Source organism: Emys orbicularis, chromosome 1 (genome assembly GCF_028017835.1).
Source record: "Emys orbicularis isolate rEmyOrb1 chromosome 1, rEmyOrb1.hap1, whole genome shotgun sequence".
Classification (NCBI taxonomy): domain Eukaryota; kingdom Metazoa; phylum Chordata; order Testudines; family Emydidae; genus Emys; species Emys orbicularis.
Genome location: NC_088683.1, coordinates 141,519,015 through 141,529,496, shown reverse-complemented (window position 1 = coordinate 141,529,496; position 10,482 = coordinate 141,519,015).

Sequence of the window (10,482 nt, the reverse complement as noted above, 5' to 3'; positions counted from 1 at the left end):
CAACACAAGAAGAATACATGATAAGAACGCTCTTTCCTCAGCTATCTTGTGCTTTGTTGTGAGAGCTTCTCATCTGCATCGTCCCAGAGGAGCAATAACTAGCCTCAGCCTTTCTTCCTGATAAGGGCAGATGGCATCTAGCACTGGTTACTCCTGTGGGTATTCTGCACCACTGCATGCGTGCAGAATTCATGTTCCCTGCAGATTTCTTTGCTTCCCCATAGAAAAATGATTTTCTGACGGGAAAGCAAAGGGAAGCAACAAAAGCGGTCACACGTCCCTCCCCAGCAGTGTGGGGGCATTGTTTCGGGTGCCCAGAACAACTGGCAGAGAGGTAAATCACTGTGGGGTGGAGGGGGCTAGAATGCATTGGCCGGTGGCTCCTACCCTGCGCCAGGCTCAGCTACTAGTCTCGGCTGGGCTGCTACGGGCGGGTGGGGGGGTATGAGGGAGGAGGATGGGACTTCAGAATATGCTAAAATAATCCTGAAGCAGCCTGATGAACCACCCGGACCCCCACCCTGCTCAGCCCCAACCAGCTGCCCCTGGACCCTCACCCCACTAAGCCCCACTCCCCCAGCACCCAGACCCCCCCCGCTGAGCCCACCACACCCAGACTTCCTGCTGAGCCCTAACCACATTCTCCTGGCCCCCCCCTGCAGAGTCCATTGCCCCTGCACCCAGAACCCCCCAATGAGCCCTTGTGCATACAGATCCCCACCCACACCCGGACCCCCCTTTAAGCTGTCCACACTCAGATTGCCCCACACAGAACCTTCTCACCCACACCTGGATCACACCACACTGAGGCCCCTCACACTTGGAGCTTGCTGGGCTGAGCCTGCCTGCCCACACCTGGTTTTTCTGGGTGTGTTTCTGGGGCAGGCCCGGCCCTTGTACTGTGTCAGGTCGGGTGCAACCTCACCACCGAGCCCCTGTCCTGGGGGAGAGGGGAGGCTACAGGGTGATCTCCCATCTCCATGCAGCCAGTGACCTGTGCTCCCCATTGCCACACTGGAGCCTCCACATTTATTTATTGACAAAATTTGCAGAATTTTGCAGTTTTAAAATATTGTGTGCAGAATTTTTAATTTTTTGGCACAGTATTCCCTCAGGAATAATCTCTTGTGAACAGAAAAAAAGGTGGTTCTTTGCTCCACTACACACTTTATTCAGTCATGCAATGCACAAAAGGAAACCACAACACCCCCCTCCCCAAAGAGAAGCAGGACCCAGCAGCTGCTCATGGGAGATGAACTGCAGCCCTCCCTCCCTCACCGAGCAGCACAAGGGGAGGATACCAGGCTGGGGCTCACAGCTCCCTGCTGGCCCTGGGGAGTTAGGGTGTGGGAGGAGGTTCTGACCTGGGGCAGGGGGCTGGGGTGCGGGTGGAGGTGCAGGGTCTGGGAGGGAGTTAGGGTTCGGGGTGCACACTCTGGCTGGTTGGTGCTTACCTCAGGCAGCTCCCGGCTGGTGGCGCAGCGGGGCTAAGGCAGGCTTCCTGCCTGCTCTGACTCCGCGCGGCTCCTGGAAGTGGCCGGCATGTCCAGCTCCTAGGCGCAGGGCTGGCCAGGTGGCTCTGCACCTGCAGGCGCTGCACCCACAGGCGCTGCACCCACAGCTGTACCCATAGCAGTGCTGGGGGCGGGGGCAGCACACGGTGCTTCCCTGATTGCCCCTGCGCCTAGAGGCTGGATGTGCCAGCTGCTTCCGGGAGCTGCGCGGAGCCAGGGCAGGTTGGGAGACTGCCTTAGCCCCGCCAACTGGACTTTTAACGGCCTGGTCAGCCTGGAGCCACCAACGTCCCTTTTCGACCACATGTTCTGGTCGAAAACCGGATGCCTGTCAGTCCTAAACTCCAGGGCCTGGCTCCCTGTGCCCAGGAATGGATGGATTCAGCTGTGGCCAGCAGAGCGGATAGCAGGCAGAAGGGCAGGAGCGCCCACATGGTGCCCGGGCATTTGCTGCCATGAACAGAGCAGTGATGAAGCAGCTGACGTTGTGGGTATGGCAGGCACTTTGGCAAATACCTGCCCTGGAGAGGTCACCTGAGGCTGTCCATGATGGAGATGGGAGATTTCACAGCCCTAAGCATTGTGAAATTAACCCGGAGGCACATTTCCCTCCTCCGGCATGTTCCCACCCACCGGCATGGCTGGGTAAGCCACTGCCTCAAGTGCCCACAGCCTCCTTCCCCAGAGGCAGCTAAGCCAGCCCACGCCTTTCCCCAGCCACCTAGGCCTTGCCTTTGGGGAGGAGGTAGAGGCAGCCCTGGGAGGGGGTTGAGGTTTAGTGGGTTAGAGCAGAGGAGGCTGGGAGCTAGGACGCCTGGGTTCTATCCCCAGCTCTAGGAGAAGAGTGGGATCAGGTGAATTAGAGCATGGAGGGCTGGGTTTCAGGACTCCTGGATTCTCTTGCTACCAGTATTTCTTGTGCACAGAACAGAGGCTACCTCTTTGGCCCATCACATGTTTTATTCAGCCAATGCACAAAAGGAAACAGGCGTGGGGAGTCACCAGATGCTGGGCTCGATCCCAGCGCTGAGAGTGGGGTCTAGTGGTTAGAGTGGGAGGGCTGGGAGCCAGGACTTCTGGGTTCCATCACTGGCTCTGGGAGCGGAATGGGGTCTAGTAGTTAGAGTGGGGGCAGGGGCTGGGAGCCAGGACTCCTGACTTCTCTCCATGCAGGTGTGGCCAGAGTAGGGGGTCTAGGTTTGCAGCAGACACACACCTGGGATGGCCCCGGCTTTGCAGCCATCAGTGTCACAGTAGGCGATGTTCACCCGCATGGTGATATTGTGTGGGAAGGTCTCTGTAAAGGGGCCGGCCTCATAGCTCTCGGGTGCCAGGCACGACTTAGCCACATAGGAAAAGAAGTTTGCCCCTGTGGAAGGGAAATGGAGAATCACTTCTTAGCTCCCCAGTGCCCCCGCAGCTGCTCCATCCACCCCCTTTGTATCTACCTATCCAACCCCCATCTCATCGCATCTACCACCCCCCTGACAGAATCCTCTCTTCTATCCTATCCAGTCCCCCCATCCACCCACTGCAATTCCCCCAGCTCATCCCATCCCCCATCTATTACATTATCTTCCCAGACTGAGGAGACCCAGCTCCAAGAGGGGAGTGGGCTCTAGTGGTTAGATTGGGGAGAGGGCTGGGAGCCAGGATTCACAGGTTCTAGCCCTGGGTCTAGGAGGACAATTGCATCTACACTTAGTAGGAATCTTGTTTCACTCACCCAGGTTGAACCCTGCCACACCAATGAGGCAGGTCCCACGCAAGGGGGCCAGAGCTCAATTCCTCTTTGGACTTACACACCTCACATAGCAAAGCGCTTACTGGAGGTTTGAAAAATCCCTTCTCAGTTCAAATCCCAGCTCCTGACCCCTCTGAGGCAGTGCCCATGGGATAAATACCACTAGGAACCAAGAGGAGGCACTCTGGTAGTTCTTGCCACCAACGCCACCTCACTGAACGTGTGGGCAGGTAGATACTGGAGAAATTCTATGTGCTTTTGTCCCAACTCTGCCAAGTTCCATTCAACTCAACGTATGGGGAAAGGCATCTTACTAACTGGTTATTTGTGTCTTCTTCAAAACTGTAGACAAGTCTGTTTGCTGCCTGAGTGTCTGTGGCTAGAGTGATTTTTAAGCTGCACAGCTGGCTATCCAGGGTATTAGTCGCATGTGCAAAGAAACACCACACATCTGTGTAGACAGAAAAAAAGAATTACACTGCTCTAAAGAGGGGTTTCTGCCTGGATTTGGGGTGACCGTATTGCCTCCCCCTGACTTGCTGTTCGAGGACTCTGCCTCTCAGAGTAACATTAGCTCAGCTATGATCAAGTTCCTAGACCACTTTTTCATCCATGGTCATGTCAATTCTCTTCTTCAGAATTTGATTTATGATTGTTAACCCTTTTGATTGATGGCTGTACACCTCCAGCATGCATGCTATGATACCCGTGCTGGGTGAAGCAATCCCGTGATCGTTAACTCTTTTCTGTCCAGATTTTGGGAGAGTTTAAATTCAATACATGAACATAATTTTTTGAAAGAAAGAAAGAAAGAATAATTGGTCCACTTTGGGTTTTTTTAAGAGCTTTCATCTGGAAACATAGAATAGAATAGAATAATGGAGATATCCCATCTCCTAGAACTGGAAGCGACCTTGAAAGGTCATCGAGTCCAGCCCCCTGCCTTTACTAGCAGGACCAAGTACTGATTTTGCCCCAGATCCCCAAGTAGCCCCCTCAAGGATTGAACTCACAACCCTGGGTTTAGCAGGCCAATGCTCAAACCACTGAGCTATCCCTCCCCCCAACATCACTTCAACCTTAGCACCAGGGATGTCTAGGAACATCACTTCAACCTTAGCACCAGGGAGAAATGGTTCAAAGGAGAACACTAGATTTGTTTGTGGGTAAACTGATGGCTCAAGGGAGTATACCAAAGTTGTTTTATTCAGGCTAGACAATAGGAACTGCTCATTCCTGACTATGGGCGATGTTCCTTCCAGGGAGCTCACAGTGCAATTAGGCAGCTTCAGTATTTTGGATACCAAAAAAGGATTTATTACTAGAACTGGTCTGATAACTACTGAGCTGGGTGTGTGCAGGCGTGGGCTCATTAACATCTGGAGCAGAGATCCCCCATCATGCAGTGCTTCCCTGCTTTTCTGGTCCCAGAGTTCAACGCAGTTCTTGCCTTGGAATCTCTGTTCTCCATTCTGTATGCTAATGGGGATGCCTTCCTGTCCCACCTTCAATGCAAATGAGGCTAGGGGAGTTTCCTTTATCCTGTCACCCTCGTCCGGAGGGGTTTAGGTGTGTCTCCCACTGCCTTTTCATTGCTTTCTGTAAGTCTTTCTTCTGATCGGTTTTGGTTCAAGCAGAGGCTGGGGGGGGGGTGTCTGTCGTGAGTCAGACAGGCTGGATACTGCGCCCTGGTTCCCCAAGAACACAGAGCTGACAGGTAACATGGAGGAGGAACGAGGAGGAAGGACAGATGGACTCAGAGGATGACCCCATCACACCAGCATGACCCACAGCCCACTGGACAGTGCCCTCGTGTGGGATGCGCAAGTCCCAGAGTCAAATCCCTGCTCTCCCTGAGTCAGCCGGGGGACGTGGCCCCGGGTTTTCCTCTTGCTGATTTTAGCCAGAAATTCCATCCTGACTCAAGAATCTGTCATCAAAAGTGTCACATTCCCCGGGTGAATTCCCACCCCCTCCAGTGCCTGGTTCCCTGTGCACGGGGACGGACGGGACTCACCTGTGGCCAGGAGAGCAGACAGCAGGCAGAGGGGCAGGGGCGCCCACATGGTGCCCAAGCGTTTGCTGCTGTGAACAGAGCAGCGATGAAGCAGCTGGCTGTGGGAACGGGAGGCTGGTTGGCAAATACCTGCTCTAGAGAGGTCACCCAAGGCTGCTCCATGATGCAGATGGGAGATTTCACAGCCCTGAGCATTGCAAAATGAACCCTGAGTCACATTTTCCCCCTGCAGCACATTCCCGCCCACCTGCATGGCTGGGTGAGCTGCGACCTCAGGTATCCACAGCCCTCCTCCCCCAGGGGAGCTCAGCCAGCTCACACCTCTCCCCAGCCACCCGGGCCTTGCCTTCGGGGAGGAGATAGCAGTAGAGGCAGGCCTGGGAGGGGGTTGAGGTTTAGTGGGTTAGAGCAGAGGGAGGCTGGGTTTCGGGACTCCTGGGTTCTCTTCCTGCCAGTGGTGAACTTTGCTCCTAAAACAGCAAAGGGAACATTTTCTAATTCAGGGCTACGCATACTGCTTATGCAGCACACCCTGCCACTGCTAGCTTGTAGAGTAAGTACCAGATTCTAGATACAAACAGAGACCTTCCCAATGTTACATTGTGCTCAGACTACTAAGGTGGCTAGAATACTATTTTGGGGGGAGCAATTGGTATAATATTGTTAAACAGAGAATCTGAAGAATTGCAGTAAATAATACACCCCTCAAAATTCAAATGTGAAACCACTTCCAACACTAGATGGCCTCAGAGCATAGGCAGTGAGTTATATGGACCCGTGGTGCCTGTGCTCCACCAATATTCAGGAACGTGGGCCCGATTCCACCAATGTTGGGCTTATATTTTCAGAGCCGTCCTGTCTATAGGACAGACTGGGGCAACTTCCCCGGGCTCCGCCCTTTGGGGGCCCCATGCTTTGGGGGGGCCCTGCACTTCAGGAGGACACGGGGTCCAGGACAGACTGTGGGGTTAGCGGGGGGCCTGGCACCAGCAGCAGTGAGCGATCAGGCCCCAGCCCACCCCGCTCTGCCCCGCCCCGCCTCTTCCCACCCCTGATCCGCCCCCACCCCCACTCTGCCCCTTCCCCCAGCCCCTGCCCCCACCCCACCTCTTTCCAGATTTTGCCCCCTCCTCCGAGTGACGCTGGGAGCCAGTGGGGCGGGGCAGAGCAGAGCGGGGAGGGCTGGGGCTGGGCTGCTCGCTGCTGCTGGCGCCAGGCCCCCCGCTAACCTCCCCAGGCTGCCCTGGACCCCGCATCCCCCTGAAGCGCGGGGCCCCCCAAAGTGCAGGGCCTGAGGCGGTTGCCCCGGTCTGTCCTATGGACAGGATGGCTCTGCTTGGACCCATTCTGGGCACCACCAAAAATTATACAAACCTGGCGCCCATGTCTCACAGTATTAAATGAGGATCTAACAACCAGGGTGCAAAGGCATAAATGACTCCTTCTTTTGTTGTTTTAAGAATATTACATGAGTAACATGACAATATATTTAGCAACATTAAGTAAATTATACATAATTTAATTTAAGATCAAGTAGGAGAGAGAACAGGGAGTCAGAGTCAGAATTCCTAGGTTCTATTCTTGGCTCTGACATTGACTTGCTGTGTGACTTTGGATAATAATTAGGGTTGTCAAGCAATTAAAAAAATTAATCACGATTAATCGTGTGATTAATCGCACTGTTAAACAATAATAGAATATCATTTATTTAAATATTTTTGGATGTTTTCTACATTTTCAAATATATTGATTTCAATTACAACACAGAATACGAAGTGTACAGTGCTCACTTTATATTTATTTTTATTACAAATATTTGCACTGTAAAAAACAAAAGAAATAGTATTTTTCAATTCACCTAATACAAGTACTGTAGTGCAATCTCTTTATCATGAAAGTTGAACTTACAAATGTAGAATCATGTACAAAAAATAACTGCATCCAAGAATAAAACAATGTCAAACTTTAGAGCCTACAAGTCCACTCAGTCTTATTTTTTGTTCAGCCAATCGCTCAGACAAACAAGTTTGTTTACATTTGCAGAAGATAATGCTGCCCACGTCTTGTTCAAAATGTCACCTGAAAGTGAGAACAGTTGTTCTCATAGCACTGTTGTAGCCGGCGTCACAAGATATTTACATGCCAGATGCGCTAAAGATTCATATGACCCTTCATGCTTCAACCACCATTCCAGAGGACACGCGTCCATGGTAATGACGGGTTCTGCTCGATAGCAATCCAAAGCAGTGCAGACCAACGCATCTTCATTTTCATCATCTGAGTCAGCTGCTACCAGCAGAAGGTTGATTTTCTTTTTTGGTGGTTCGGGTTCTGTAGTTTTCGCATCGGACTGTTGCTCTTTTAAGACTTCTGAAAGCATGCTCCATACCTCGTCCCTCTCAGATTTTGGAAGGCACTTCAGATTCTTAAACCTTGGGTCGAGTGCTGTAGCTATCTTCAGAAATCTCACAGTGGTACCTTCTTTGCGTTTTGTCAGATCTGCAGTGAAAGTGTTCTTAAAATGAACAACATGTGCTGAGTCATCATCCGAGACAGCTATAACATGAAATATATGGCAGAATGCAGGTAAAATAGAGCCGGAGACATACAGTTCTCCCCCAAGGAGTTCGGTCACAAATTTAATTAACGCATTATTTAACAAGCTTCATCAGCATGGAAGCATGTCTTTTGGAATGGTAGCCGAAGCATGAAGGGGCATATGAATGTTTAGCGTATCTGGCAGATAAATACCTTGCAATGCCGGCTACAAAAGTGCCATGCTAATGCCTGTTCTCAGTTTCTGGTGACATTGTAAATAAGAAGTAGGCAGCATTATGTCCTGTAAATGTAAACAAACTTGTTTGTCTTAGCAATGCGTTGAATGAGAAATAGGACTGAATGAACTTGTAGGCTGTAAAGTTTTGCATTGTTTTGTTTTTGAGTGCAGTTATGTAACAAAAAAAATCTACATTGGTAAGTTGCACTTTCACAATAAAGAGATTGCACTACAGTACTTGTATGAGGTGAATTTCTTATGTTTATCATTTTTACAGTGCAAATATTAGTAATCAAAAATAATAATATAAAGTGCGCAATGTACACTTTGTATTCTGTGTTGTATTTGAAATCAATATATTTGAAAATGTAGAAAAACATCCAAAAATATTTAATAAATTTCAATTGGTATTCTATCATTTAACAATGTGATTAAAACTGCGATTAATAGTAGTTCATTTTTTTAATCGCGATTAATTTTTTTTAGTTAATCACGTGAATTAATTGTGATTAATCAATGGCCCTAATAATACTTATGCAGCCTAATGGGGGGTGTTGTGGCGCTTAATTTATATCTGCAAAATGCCTTTAGTTCTTGAGTACAAGGTGCTACAAAAGGGCACAGTGTGATTATTATTTACAGACAACAGGTTCCATAATGCATTTTTAAAGAAAGAACTATAAAAAAGGAAAGATAATGTACATTTAATCCTATAGGGATAAAATAAGGTCTGTAAATTGGGCTTCTCAAACTATGGGTCATTCAGGTGTTCTTTTGTCACTTTGCCCGTTCTTCGGTAGAATGAGCAGAGCACTGACCACAGGCGTGCTCTGTATTTTGGAGACTCCTTTTACTGCATGAAGAACAGGAGGGCTACATGTACATGATAGGCCACACCCACTCTTTTCTGTTCAGCAGGAGAACTTGAGGGCAGTGGAGGCACCTGAAGGGAAGAGCTGACTGCCTGCCTTTCTAGGGATTTATACCCAATGCTCATCACTGTGGTCTCTGAGCATGAATCTGATCCTTAACTAAAGGAGACACTGTCCGGCGAGAGTGAAGGAGCTGACCATGGTTGAGATGGATGTGGAGGCTGATGACTTAACATGAAAAATGTGGAAACAAGGAAGGGAAAATAAGAAAGAAATATGGAGCCATGCAACTATACTCAAATACCATCAACATAGACTCTGCCTCTGATCAGTGAGAGGATGGTTAGACTGAATTCCAGTGTCAGATGATTTTCTATGTCACATCACTCTCAGCACTGAGAACTCTCTTGAGATATTCAACAGCAGGTTTACTGAGAAGTTGGGAGATACCAGTCTACGTGCCAGAGAATATAATAAAGCTACTGGAAGATGTTCTCTGCAAATCAGATCAACTAGCGAATGCAATTGCAGCAATGACGCAATGAGCCAAACTGTGTCCGTAGTTTCATTCTGAGAACTCCAGTGCAGTAAAGAATGGCTGCAGTCCCAATTTGATCCAAATTGGAGCAGACAAATATACAAGTGCGTAACTCTGAGAGGAGAACAGATATTTTAGATGAGAGTAATCTAAGCATCTAAGTCACTAAGCACAATAGCTAGGGAGAATGAATAATAATCAAATTCAAACAGCCTGAATTCCCCCTCTGCCATTCAACTACAATTCTGAAGGTGGTGATAGTCTGTTTTTCAGTGTTTGATTGCAGGGATCTTTCAGGTAGTAATGTTGTGAGAACTATCAGCAGCGTCCGACAGGTAATCAGCATTTCAGTTGGATACTTATGGGCTTCCCATAGTTTCCAGTGTCAAGCAGGAACCTGATGGTATGTAGATAGTACTTCAAACAGTTCCAGTTGCTGAACTCTGTGCTTTCTCTATCTCTGACATCCAATTTATCCTCTTGCCTTCATGCCTTTGCTGGCTCTTAGCAGTTCCTTGCACCCTTGCCCTTAGCACAAACATTTTCTAAGATACATGATATAGGCCGCATACTATATCTTCCAGGACAGTTTACCTGCCCAACACCTCTGTGAGGTCATTGATACAGTCAACCCTCTATTCTGTAGGAAAGCTCACCTGGTATGGGGCTTCTGGGAAGTCACTGATACAGTCACCCTGTATCCTACAGGACAGTTTGCCTGGCTTGGTCCTTTGTGAGATCATTGTTATGATCATTCCTATGTCCTGCAGGATTTTTTCCCTGCCTGTAGAGCCTATGTGTGATAGTGTGACTCCAGTAACCCAATTGCTCTTCTGCTCTGGGAACACCGTGAGAGCACTGAGATGGTATTCCCTGTATCCTGCAGGACAGCTCCCTTATTACTCTTATTTGTAACACCTATAGCCTCAGTCAGGGATAAGATCCCCATTGTGCTGGGTGCTGTACAGACATGTCAAAAGATAGGTTAACGACTGGGGCTGGCAGTCATATAAATCTGATT